Source organism: Glycine soja, chromosome 15 (assembly GCF_004193775.1).
Source record: "Glycine soja cultivar W05 chromosome 15, ASM419377v2, whole genome shotgun sequence".
NCBI lineage: Eukaryota > Viridiplantae > Streptophyta > Magnoliopsida > Fabales > Fabaceae > Glycine > Glycine soja.
In genome coordinates, this window is record NC_041016.1 from 31098032 (window position 1) to 31111742 (window position 13711).

Sequence of the window (13711 nt, forward strand, 5' to 3'; positions counted from 1 at the left end):
CATTATTTTGGGGATGCCACAATACGGCCCCCGGCGCGACCTATAAAGATGCGCAACACTCGCCCCCAAGAGATAACTTCTCCCCTATTCCCATGGCATACTCCGAGTTATGGCCTTCATTATTGGAGAATCATTTGGTGGTGGCCATACCCGGGAAGGTCTTTCAGCCACCCTACCCCAAGTGGTACGACCCGGGTGCCAAGTGTGTGTACCATAGTGGAGCTCCCGGACACAATATTGACTCCTGCTTCCCGTTCAAGTATAAAGTGCAGCACCTGATTAGTGCCGGCTGGCTAGCGTTTCAGGAGGAAGGCCCAAATGTTAAAACCAACCCGCTAGCTAGTCATGGAGGGGCTAGCGTGAACGCCGTCGAAAAGGACGGGCCATCGCGGGCAAAGAGGTTAGGAGAGGTGGTTACTTCTAGACGCTTCATCTATCAATCACTGCAAGCGGCGTGCAGGGTCTCCCGAGGTGGAGACGAAAGGGATGAATGTTTGTTTCACCTCGGGGAGTCGCATGACATGGAAACCTGTCCCGTGGTGGAAGAATTGCTTCAACGGCTCATGGATTACGGACAGCTTGAAGTGTCCATAGGAGGGAGGGAAGAACCACAAATTTGCATGCAGTCGGAAGAGATGAAGGTTCCTCTAACCCCCAAGGCCCTAGTGATATGTTTTACTAGGAAAGGGACCGGCTCCACACCCATATACCCTCGGACGGCACCCAAGCCAACACCATTTGCATATCAAAGTAATAAGGTCGTTCCGTGGAAGTATACCCCTCCCGCGTCCAGCGAAAGAGTTGCAACCGAAGTTGACTCCCTATCAGCTAAGGTAACCAATATCACAGGCCTCAGTGGCGTAACCCGCAGTGGTCGGGTGTTCGCTTCCCCTCACCCGGCGGAATTGCCCTCCAAAGGGAAAGCGCCCATGGTCCAAGAGCCCACAGATATAGCCACCCCCTCGAAAGAAGTAGATCCTACAGTGGTAAGAGGGGCCGAAAAGAAAGAAGGACTTCAAGGAAAAACAGTGACTTTGGAAGAGGCCCATGAGTTCCTCCACCTCATCCAACAAAGCGAGTTTAAGGTAGTCGAGCAACTGAATAAAACTCCAGCAAGGATCTCTTTGCTTGAACTACTCATAAACTCCGAGCCTCATCGTGCGCTGTTGATAAAGGTCCTTAACGATTCCCATGTAGCACATGATATCCCAGTGGAGGGTTTCGAAGGCATCGTTAATCATATAACCACCAACAATTATATCGCGTTTGCAGAAGAATAGATTCTCGTTGAGGGGAGAGGACACAACAAGGCTCTACATGTGTTGGTGAGATGTATGGACCACGTTGTTGCAAAGGTACTTATCGACAATGGATCGAGTTTAAATGTAATGCCGAAGACCACTTTGGAAAAGCTTCCTTTTAGTGCGTCACATTTAAAATCGAGCTCGATGGTGGTGCGAGCCTTTGATGGTACTCGGTGGGAAGTGATGGGGGAAATCGACATTCCCATCCAGATAGGCCCCCACACTTGCAATGTGGTGTTTCAAGTAATGGATATAAATCCCGCCTATAGCTGCCTCTTGGGATGACCTTGGATTCATGCGCTGGGAGTGGTCCCTTCAACGCTTCACCAGAAATTGAAGTTCGCAGTAGGTGAACTTTTAGTGATAGTGGCAGAAGAATCATTGGAAACGGCTTTCCAATCCTTCAAGGTGGTGAGTTGCGCCTCTGTGGAACCAAGTCCATTGCTACCTTCTCTCTCCAACGCGGCCATAATGGTGGCGCGTGTTATGCTCAGGAACGGATTTGAGCCCAGAATGGGTCTAGGCAAGGACGGCCTCGAAAATGCCGATGTAGTCAATATCAAGGGAAATCCATACAAATATGGATTAGGGTATGAACCCGGGATGCCGGGGATGAGGAATGTGTCGTCAAGACTTCGGGCGGATAGGGTATGGCCCGGCCGTATTAGCCAGTGTTTCACCAGCGCTGGAATGGTGTCCGAGGAGGAGGTGGCCGCGATAGAAGAGGAGTTTCCTCAAGACCCACCAAGTTTTGTGCAACCATGCCACCCCAATTCCCAAATGGGGAACTGGCGCGTGATAAGCAAGTCAGAAGTCTATACCGCTGATTCAATGTAATTAGAGCCTATAGATTTCCTTTCTCTTTTGTTTTGAGAAACCTACCTTATTAAATAAACAAAGAGATCTTGTTTCATCTGTTCTTGCGGTCCCACCTTTTCTCATATCATTTTGCATGTTTTTGTTTCTTTTGTCTTGTTTGGTATAGATATGAGGGTCGATTCTTTGAGGATCCTAACAACGAGGGTTTGACAATCGATTTCGATCGAGATATAAGCCAAACGATAAACGAGGAAGAGGAAGAGGACGTCCTGTCACCAGAGTTGGAGAGGTTGGTCGCTCATGAAGAACGTGAAATGAAGCCTCACCAAGAAGAAACCGAATTGGTAAACTTGGGGACCATGGAGGAAAAGAAAGAAGTAAAGGTAGGAACCGGTATGACCGCGCCTATCCGCCAAGGCTTGGTAACCCTTCTTGAAGAGTATCAAGATGTCTTTGCATGCTCATATCAAGACATGCCCGGTCTGGATTCCGACATTGTGCAACATAAGTTGCCTTTGAATCCTGGGTCTTCCCCAGTTAAGCAAAAGTTACAAAGAATGAAACCCGAGATGTCTTTAAAAATTAAAGAAGAAGTAAGGAAGCAATTTGATGCAGGTTTCTTAGTTGTGGCGCGTGTCATACCCTAATTTCGTCCGGGGACCTTTGCTCGATGACGTGCGACCATTCTTTGGTCCTCGTGAGGTGCTTGGCACCCATCATTAGGCAATTTGTGAAATTCCAGGACATGCCGAAAAACCAAAAAAATATTGATGCACAATCCGTAAGTTTCTGTGACACACCGGAAATCAAATGGAAGCATCGTTGCATAATTAAGTGAGGTTCCGTAACATTCCGTAAGTCAAAAAGGGGATGATTATGTAATCCGCAAGGTTCCGTAACATTACGGAAAGAAAACAAGTATCGTTACGAAATTCGTAAGTTTCCGTAACTTTACGCAAAAAGAATCACCAAAAAATAGCAGAGGGGGGTGTACTTAGTAAAAATGGGGTGCAAATAGCACCCAGGCCCATTTGGGCCCTCCAGAAGATTCCTCCAGAAGGCGGTTGCTTCTGGAGGAAGCAACCCTGCTCGCTTGGGCGAGCTGAGCTCGCCTGGGCGAGCTGAGCTCGCCTGGGCGAGCTGGGCGGCAACCACCTCCCCTATTTTGCTATAAATAGGGGAGGAAAGCAAGAAGGAAAGGGTTCAGCCCCTGAGGCACTTTTCTCTCTTTCGAATTTGCTTGGAAAAATTGTTTCCGTGAAGAAAATCTAAGCCGAGGCGCTTCCGAAACGTTTCCGTAACGTTTTCCGTGAGGAATCTCGCAAAGCTTTCAACCGTTCTTCGACGTTCTTCATTCGTTCTTCATCGTTCTTCGATCTTCAACGGGTAAGTATCTCGAACCAAGCTTTTCGATTCATTCTATGCACCCATGGTGGTCCACATTGTGTTTCGTGCATTTTTACTCTCGTTTTGTTTACTTTTTATACCCCCTCTTGACGTGCTTAAGCCGTTTTACTTAAGTCATTTCTCGCTTAACTTAAAAATAAAATAAATTTCCACCGAACGTTTGAATTATATTATCCGTTAACTTCGGTTAAAATCAATTCCGACCGTTCGGTCGTGCCGTAACCACGTTGGAAATCAAAAAGAGGTAAAAAACAATATAATAATCAAAAAACGTCTTTTAGTAAAATAAAGCGGAAAATCAATCGGACGTTTTCTCTTTGGGATTTCTCATTCTTAACCGACTTGATTAATAACTAAAGTGAAACTAAGGCTAAAATCAACTCGCCTAGTCAAGCTCGTCCACAAAAATAGGCTTTTGAAGTTCGTCATTTCAATTCCTCACTAAGTAAAATGGATCATTTTTAAGGTCCAACGCCTTAAAATGATCACCACTTAAGTAAAAAAGGGCATCACTTGATAAAAAAGAACTACGTAGGTCTGATTTTCTCATCCCAAATTGAGGAATACGTAGGAGCAAAGGGAAACGCCCTTGTCGACCCCAAAAAAAGGAAAAAATATAAAAAGGGTATAAAGGATATAAGAACATAAAAGGGAACATAAAAATCAAAGTCATGTTTGCACATTCGATTAAAGGCTGCCGTCCCTTGGGATGGGCGTGTGGGGTGCTAATACCTTCCCCGTGCGTAAATACAACTCCCGAACCTTTCACTAAAAAGTTCGTAGATCGCGTCTTTTCCGGTTTTTCCGACGTTTTCCTCAAATAAACGTTGGTGGCGACTCCGCGCGTATTCCTTTCGTGGAACACGCATCCCGCGAGTCTCGCGTCGCCCTCCCGCCGAAGGGTAGGTTGCGACAGTTGGCGACTCCACTGGGGACCATTTTTAGAGAGTTAGGCCATTTAATCTTGTGCAATGTTTTATCATGACTTTCTCCTTTGTTGGTTTCCCTTTATTTGTCTTATGTTCTTGTGTATATAAACTATCTGTTGCTTTTAGTGTGTTTTAGAATGTATGCATGAGGTAAATATTTATTCATTTGATGCACACAAACACCAACACTATTTGCACACACTGTGAGTGAAAAAGGGCCCTATACCCGGGTTCATGGGAGCATAAGGAGTGGAGGTGAATCTGTGATCATGCTAGGTCTTCGACTTGCTTGATTACAGTGAACCCTCATCTAGAGCTTTTCTCTTTGAAAACCTATTGTTGCTAGTAGTCCCTACTGCTACAATATGTTCTTCAAAGGGGATGATACCTCTAGAAACCATCAAGAGAGATATAACTACCTTGGGGATTATTGCTAAAAGCCTTGTTAGTTCTCTCCCTTATAGGTCCCTTAAATAGGGGCACGAAGCAAACACGCTGCGTGCCATTTTTCACACTGCCATGCATGAGTATCACATACCCTTTTGCTTATGTTCGGTAAATATTGTCATACTGTGCACATTCCCGCATTGTGTCTTTTGCATAGGCATTGCATATGGGCTCTGTCTTGATCCCTGCTGTAAACCAACCAACGGAGGGTCCGTGTCGCCTTCTTAAAAACGTGCGTTGGGGCATTTCGCTACCCCTAGACGTCGTATCTAAGAAGGGGACAAATTCCCCGGACCCCCGTATTCATAAATTGCATCTGTGTCATATGCATTTCTTCATGCATTCATCCATCCCACCCATGAGATATCGGAGTTTTGATTTGCACCAGCTTTTGTCTCACTTTAGTAAGCATGGGAACAAATCAAACCGGCAAGAGGTTCTACCAAGTCAAGGTCAAAAGCCCAGATACCACCAGCATCAAGGAATTAGGGCGGTTGATGGAACCCCTCCAAATGCAAGCCTTCCGCAAGACTTACGGAAAGATCTTAGAGTTGACCATAGCAGAAGTGTCCATAGAAGCCATTGCATCACTCACCCAATACTACGACCAGCCTTTGAGATGCTTCACATTCGGAGACTTCCAATTAGTACCCACCATTGAAGAATTTGAAGAAATTCTAGGATGTCCTCTCGGGGGAAGAAAACCATATCTTTCCTCCGGATGTCTCCCCTCCTTGAGCAGAATTGCAACTGTGGTCAAGGATTCCGCAAGAGGTTTGGACCGCATAAAACAGACTCGGAACGGCATAGCGGGCCTACCACAGAAGTACCTAGAAGACAAAGCGAGGGGTATGGCCAATCAAGGAGAATGGGTCCCGTTTATGGATGTGTTAGCTTTGCTAATTTTTGGGGTCGTCCTCTTTCCAAACGTGGATGGTTTGGTAGGCCTAGCAGCAATCGACGCTTTCCTTGCCTACCACCATAGCAAGGAAAGTCCGGTGGTAGCTGTCTTGGCAGATCTATTTGACACATTTGACCGAAGGTGCGAGAAGAGTAGCGCACGGATCATCTGTTGCTTACCCGCCCTCTGTGTTTGGTTGGTTTCACACTTGTTCCAACAAGACACAAGACATCCATGTCCGCTCCTGAGCCATCGCTCGTGTACTGAAAAGAGGAGAATGGATTGGGACCAGCTCTTGGCCGGGATAGGAAGTAGAACAATCAGTTGGTTCCCCCGATGGAAGGAAGGAAAAGAAGGAGTCCTTTTCTCATGTGGAAGATACCCAAACATTCCGCTGGTAGGAACGAGGGGTTGTATTAATTACAATCCCACGCTCGCTATAAGACAACTAGGGTACCCCATGAGGGGAGCACCGACGGAAGAAAGCATGTCTCCTTTCCTTGTGAGGGATCTCGGCGCACAAAATTCCAAGACTATACAAAGAATCCATAAGGCATGGGAAACCCCGTTAAGGAAAGATCAAGAGCTTAGAGGCATTCGTAATGGCATCATTGGTGGGTACCACGAATGGCTGAAAGTTCGCATACGAGGTTTAGATTGGCTCGCCAAGTTAAAAGTCGTCAGCGAAGAGAATTTTGAAGCACCGGAAGAGGACGAGGAAGTCCAAGCTCTCAAAAGCGAGTTAGGAAAGGCAAAACTCGCCAAGGAGAAGTTCAAGTTGGCTGCTACACACGTTCGGAAGGAGTGTGCCGGGTTACGGGAAGAGAATGCAATTACCGCAAGAGCCCTTGAACGAGAGACCAAGAGGGCTCGCAAGGAAGAGTATGGCCGGAACAAATTTCGTGGAGCCCTATGGGGTAGCAATAATGAACTCAAGTTGCGAAGGGAGGAAAGGGACCAGTCGCGAGCACATAGCATGGTTTTGAAAGAGGAGTTAGTTGCCTGTTCAAGGTCCAAAAGAAGCTTGTCTCAGCGTTTATGCGAGACGGAGACCAACATGCTAGCTATCATCGCCAAGTACCAAGAAGAGTTAGGTCTAGCCATGGCCCACGAGCATAGAATCGCGGATGAGTATGCCCAAGTATACGCGGAAAAAGAGGCTAGAGGAAGGGTGATCGACTCTTTACACCAAGAGGCAACCATGTGGATGGATCGGTTTGCCCTTACCTTGAACGGGAGTCAAGAACTTCCCCGATTGTTAGCCAAGGCCAAGGCGATGGCAGACACCTACTCCGCCCCCGAAGAGATTCATGGGCTTCTCGGCTATTGTCAGCATATGATAGACTTAATGGCCCACATAATTAGAAATCGTTAGGAAACTTGTATGGTCTCTCAGACCTTGACTAGATATGACTTCCTTTTTGAAATAAAATGAGTTGGTCCCATGTTTCTACTCCAAAAAGCTTGTGCAAATCAAATCACTCCTACATCTCATCTCTAGCATGCATTTTCTTTCTTTACCCACTCCTCACGTTTGGTTTTTTAGGGAAAAACACCATAACTAAACGCGCCGCAAGGGATCCCTATCGCACCAGATCCAAATCTAGAACGATGGGTGATCAAGAGGAGACGCAGGAACAGATGAAAGCCGACATGTCGGCTCTGAAAGAACAAATGGCCTCCATGATGGAGGCCATGTTAGGTATGAAACAGCTCATGGAGAAGAACGCGGCCACTGCCGCCGCTGTCAGTTCGGCTGCCGAAGCAGACCCGACTCTCTTGGCAACTACGCACCATCCTCCCTCAAACATAGTAGGACGGGGAAGGGACACACTGGGGCACGATGGCAGCCCTCACCTGGGATACAACCGAGCGGCTTACCCTTATGGATTGCCGCCCAACTATTCACCACCCATCTTGCAAGAAGATGCGGGCCACATTGCTTCTCCCGTCCATGAAAAAGAGCCTCCTCAGCAGCCCGACGAAGTCCATAAAGACCCTCAAGATTATGCTCGGAGGGATGTCGAGTTTTATCCCCCGATCCCCGAAGGGCCGGCACCAGGCACGTTGCCCCAACCCAACATCGCAGCATCGCCAATAGTTTTGTCTATGGAAGGGCCGCCCCCGGCAATTGAAGAAAGGAGGAAGCTCGATCTCCTTGAGGAAAGATTGAGGGCTGTGGAAGGATTTGGGGACTATCCGTTTGCAGACATGACGGATCTTTGCTTAGTACCCGATGTTGTTATTCCCCCGAAATTCAAAGTGCCGGACTTCGACAAGTATAAAGGGACGACTTGTCCCAAAAACCATCTCAAGATGTACTGCCGTAAGATGGGCGCTCATTCTAAAGATGAAAAGCTGTTGATACACTTCTTTCAGGATAGCTTGGCCGGAGCTGCGGTAGTGTGGTACACTAATTTGGAAGCTTCCCGTATCCGTACTTGGAAGGATCTGATTACCGCCTTCCTAAGGCAGTATCAGTACAATTCTGATATGGCTCCTGACCGTACTCAACTGCAGAATATGTTTAAGAAAGAGGGTGAAACCTTTAAAGAATATGCGCAGCGATGGAGGGATTTGGCGGCACAAGTAGCTCCTCCCATGGTTGAGAGAGAGATGATCACCATGATGGTAGACACTCTGCCAGTGTTCTACTATGAGAAGCTAGTAGGTTACATGCCGTCCAGCTTTGCGGATCTAGTGTTTGCCGGGGAAAGAATCGAGGTAGGATTGAAAAGAGGAAAGTTTGATTACGTTTCCTCCACAAATGCGAATGCCAAAAGAATCGGGGCAACGGGGGCAAAAAAGAAGGAGGGAGATGCCCATGCCGTCTCTTCAACACCCGCGTGGGTCAAACCCCAGCAAACACCTCATGGTACCCATCAGTACGCGCAACATCACCGAAGTTTCTCGGCTCATACTGGGAACGCCTCTAGTTCAACACCCGTGCAGCCTAAGGCACCCACCCAGAGGGAAGCTCCCCAAGTTCCAACTCCGAACACGACCCGACCGGCCGGTAATTCCAACACGACAAGGAACTTCCCTCCGAGGCCATTTCCGGAATTCACCCCACTCCCAATGACGTACGAAGATCTTCTGCCATCCCTCATCGCCAATCATTTGGCCGTGGTAACTCCCGGAAGGGTCCTCGAACCCCCATTCCCGAAGTGGTATGACCCTAATGCAACTTGCAAGTACCATGGGGGTGCCCCGGGGCATTCCGTCGAAAAATGCTTGGCCCTTAAATACAAGGTCCAACATCTAATGGATGCCGGATGGCTGACTTTCCAAGAGGATCGGCCCAATGTGAGGACCAACCCGCTCGCCAATCATGGAGGGGGAGCAGTTAATGCAGTTGAATCCGATAGGCCCCACAGGTCCAAACCTTTAAGAGATATGGCAACCCCTAGGAGGTTTATCTTTGAGGCCCTACAAAAGGGAGGTGTAATTCCCCATAGTGGGTGTAAGGAGGATTCCTGTCTGCTACATTCCGGCGAGATGCATGACATGGAGACGTGTTTGGAAGTAGAGGAATTGTTACAGCGGATGATAGACCAAGGTCGACTAGAAGTCGGCATTAAAGGAAAAGAAGAGCAGCATATATGCATGCAATCTACGGAGGGGAGCGGTGTTGCGAAGCCCAAACCCTTGGTGATATACTTCACTAAAAGTGCAGCCTCGCAAAAGCCCGGGCACCCCTTAATGGCCAAACCTGTTCCTTTCCCGTACCAAAATAGTCACGCGGTCCCGTGGAGATATACACCTCCAGGGAAGAAGGAAGAAGAAGTCACTGACGTCAGCTCGCTGTCAGCTAAAGTAACAAATATCACGGGGCTGAGCGGTGTGACCCGTAGTGGTCGTGTGTTCGCACCTCCGGACCTACCAGTCCAACCCGCCGACGTCAAAGGAAAAGGAAAAGTGGTGGAGGAACAAGATGGCGAAGCACCCCACGCTTCGAATAAAGATATGTCAGCAAAGGGGCCCCCAGAGAAAAGGGATGGTAGAAAGGAGGTGTCGCTAGAGGAAGCCAGCGAGTTCCTTCGGATAATTCAGCAGAGCGAATTCAAGGTTATCGAACAGCTCAACAAAACCCCGGTTAGGGTCTCGCTGCTAGAGTTACTTATGAGCTCCGAGCCTCATCGGGCTCTGCTAGTAAAAGTGCTGAACGAGGCTCACGTGGCCCAAGATATTTCGGTAGAAGGTTTCGGAGGGCTGGTCAACAATATCACTGCCAACAACTATCTTGCCTTCGCCGAAGAAGAAATCCCCGCCGAGGGGAGAGGGCATAATAAGGCTTTACACGTATCAGTCAAGTGTATGACCATATCGTGGCCAAGGTACTCATCGATAATGGTTCCAGTTTAAACGTGATGCCTAAGAGCACTTTGGACAAGTTACCATTCAATGCTTCCCATTTAAAACCAAGTTCAATGGTGGTTCGGGCCTTCGACGGCACTCGCCGAGAGGTTAGGGGAGAGATCGATCTCCCAGTACAAATAGGCCCTCACACCTGTCAAGTCACCTTCCAAATAATGGATATTAACCCCCCCTACAGCTGCCTGTTGGGGCGCCCTTGGATCCACTCAGTGGGAGTTGTGCCTTCTACACTCCACCAAAAGCTGAAATTCGTAGTGGAGGGGCACTTGGTCATCGTGTCAGGCGAGGAAGATATCTTGGTAAGCTGCCCATCCTCCATGCCTTATGTGGAAGCCGCAGAAGAATCGTTAGAAACCGCTTTCCAGTCTTTTGAGGTGGTCAGCATTTCCTCCGTGGACTCCCTCTTTGGGCAACCTTGTCTGTCCGATGCGGCGGTAATGATGGCCCGAGTTATGTTGGGGAACGGTTATGAACCCGGGATGGGTTTAGGCAAAGACAATGGCGGCATAACTAGCCTGATAAAAACCCAAGGAAATCGTGGGAAGTATGGTTTAGGCTATAAGCCCACTCAGGCGGACATGAAAAGAAGCATCGCGGGAAGGAAGAACAGTGGTCAGAGCTCGCGTTGGAGACAAGAAAGTGAAGGAAGCCCGCCCTGCCACATAAGTAGAAGCTTTATAAGTGCGGGTCTGGGAGACGAAGGTCAAGTGTTCGCGATATGTGAAGATGATGTTCCAAGTACTTCGGATTTGGTCCGACCATGCCCTCCTGATTTCCAGCTGGGAAATTGGCGAGTGGAGGAACGCCCCGGCATTTACGCAACAAGCATAATGTAAACCTTTACGGTTTTAAAAGCTCTATAGTTGGGCCTAGGCTTTAGAGTTTTCGTTTTGTTAAGGCTTTGTGTCTTTTGTTTTTGAATTTATAATACAAGGATCTTTCTTCATCTGTTCCTGGTCTCTACCCATTCTCATTCATTTGCATGTTTACTTCTTTTTCTGAAACGGCAGATTCGATGACGAGTCCCCCGAAGGTACTAATACCTGGGACCCGTCTATCAACTTCGAGCAAGAAATGAACCAAACGGAAGATGAAGGAGATGAGGATGTGGGACTTCCTTCGGAACTAGAAAGAATGGTCGCCCATGAGGACCAAGAAATGGGGCCTCATCAAGAAGAAACAGAGCTAGTAGACTTAGGAATTGGCAGTGGAAAGAGGGAAGTAAAGATAGGTACAGGCATTACCGCACCTATCCGTGAAGAATTAATAATCCTGCTAAAAGACTACCAAGACATCTTTGCTTGGTCATACCAAGATATGCCCGGTTTGAGTTCTGACATTGTGCAGCACCGGTTGCCTCTAAATCCCGGGTGTCCCCCAGTAAAACAGAAATTGAGGAGGATGAAGCCCGAAACGTCCTTGAAGATAAAAGAAGAAGTGAAGAAGCAGTTTGACGCTGGATTTCTGGCCGTCGCTCGGTATCCAGAATGGGTTGCCAACATCGTACCAGTTCCTAAAAAAGGTGGGAAAGTACGAATGTGTGTAGATTACCGGGACCTGAATCGGGCCAGTCCCAAGGACAATTTTCCGTTACCACACATCGATATCCTCGTAGATAACACGGCCAATTTCGCTTTATTTTCCTTCATGGATGGTTTCTCTGGTTACAATCAGATAAAGATGGCGCCCGAGGATATGGAAAAGACTACTTTCGTCACCCTGTGGGGAACGTTCTGTTACAAGGTGATGTCCTTTGGACTCAAGAATGCCGGGGCAACTTATCAACGGGCCATGGTAGCTTTGTTCCATGATATGATGCATCAAGAGATCGAGGTCTACGTGGACGACATAATTGCTAAATCTAAATCTGAGGAAGAACACCTTGTCAACCTGCGGAAATTGTTCGAAAGGCTTAAGAAATATCAATTAAGGTTGAACCCCGCTAAGTGTACCTTTGGGGTCAAATCAGGGAAATTGCTTGGTTTCGTTGTAAGCCAGAAAGGGATAGAGGTAGACCCCGAAAAAGTGAAGGCTATCCTTGAGATGCCAGAACCCCGTACAGAGAGGCAAGTCCGAGGTTTCCTGGGGCGCTTGAATTATATTGCCAGATTCATATCGCAGCTCACCGCCATTTGTGAGCCGTTGTTTAAACTCTTGCGTAAAAACCAAACTGACCGGTGGAATGAGGATTGCCAAGAGGCTTTTGGAAGGATCAAAAAGTGCCTAATGAATCCTCCCGTGCTTATGCCACCAGTACCTGGAAGGCCTCTCATTTTGTACATGACAATCTTGGACGAGTCAATGGGGTGTATGCTGGGGCAACATGACGAATCCGGGAAGAAAGAGCGCGCTGTTTACTACCTAAGTAAGAAGTTCACGACCTGTGAGATGAATTACTCCTTGCTCGAAAGAACGTGTTGTGCTTTAGTATGGGCATCCCATCGCCTAAGGCAGTACATGCTGAGTCATACTACCTGGTTGATATCCAAAATGGACCCGGTTAAGTACATCTTTGAAAAGCCAGCTCTCACAGGACGAATCGCCCGGTGGCAAGTCTTGCTATCTGAGTTTGATATAGTCTACGTCACCCAAAAGGCGATAAAAGGAAGCGCTTTGGCAGATTATTTGGCTCAACAGCCTCTTAACGACTACCAGCCCATGCATCCGGAATTCCCGGATGAGGACATCATGGCCTTGTTCGAGGAAAAGTTGGACGAAGATCGGGACAAATGGACTGTATGGTTTGACGGAGCGTCAAACATTCTAGGTCATGGCGTTGGGGCAGTGTTGATCTCTCCGGACAATCAATGTGTACCTTTCACAGCCAGGCTAGGATTCGACTGCACCAACAACATGGCCGAATATGAAGCATGTGCCCTAGCCGTCCAGGCAGCAATTGACTCCGATGTCAAACTACTCAAGGTGTACGGCGACTCAGCGTTGGTAATCCATCAGCTGAGAGGGGAATGGGAAACTAGAGATCCCAAGCTGATACCCTACAAAGCCTACATCAAGGAATTGGCTAAGACTTTCGATGAGATCTCCTTCCATCATATTCCCCGCGAGGAAAATCAAATGGCGGATGCACTTGCTACATTGGCATCTATGTTCCAGCTAACACCGCACGGGGACCTACCCTACGTTGAATTTCAGTGTCGTGGCAAACCCGCACATTGTTGCCAAGTGGAAGAGGAACGGGACGGAAAGCCCTGGTATTACGACATCAAGCGATATGTCGAAAGCAAAGAATACCCGCCAGAGATTGCCGACAACGATAAAAGGACATTGAGGAGGTTGGCAGCCAGTTTCTTCATGAGCGGAGGCACACTGTATAAGAGAAATCACGACATGACACTCCTGCGATGTGTGGATGCCAAGGAGGCAAATCACATGATCGAGGAAGTCCATGAGGGCTCGTTTGGAACGCACGCCAACGGGCATGCTATGGCCAGGAAGATCTTAAGAGCAGGTTATTACTGGCTTACCATGGAAAGTGATTGTTGTGTCCATGTGAGGAAGTGCCACAA

The 13711-nt window shown here is 47.9% G+C and overlaps 1 pseudogene; it reads left to right on the forward strand.

The window, feature by feature from the left end:
• The first annotated feature begins 7943 nt into the window (after window positions 1-7943).
• Window positions 7944-13286, forward strand: LOC114386063 (annotated as a pseudogene).
• The last annotated feature ends 425 nt before the right edge of the window (window positions 13287-13711 follow it).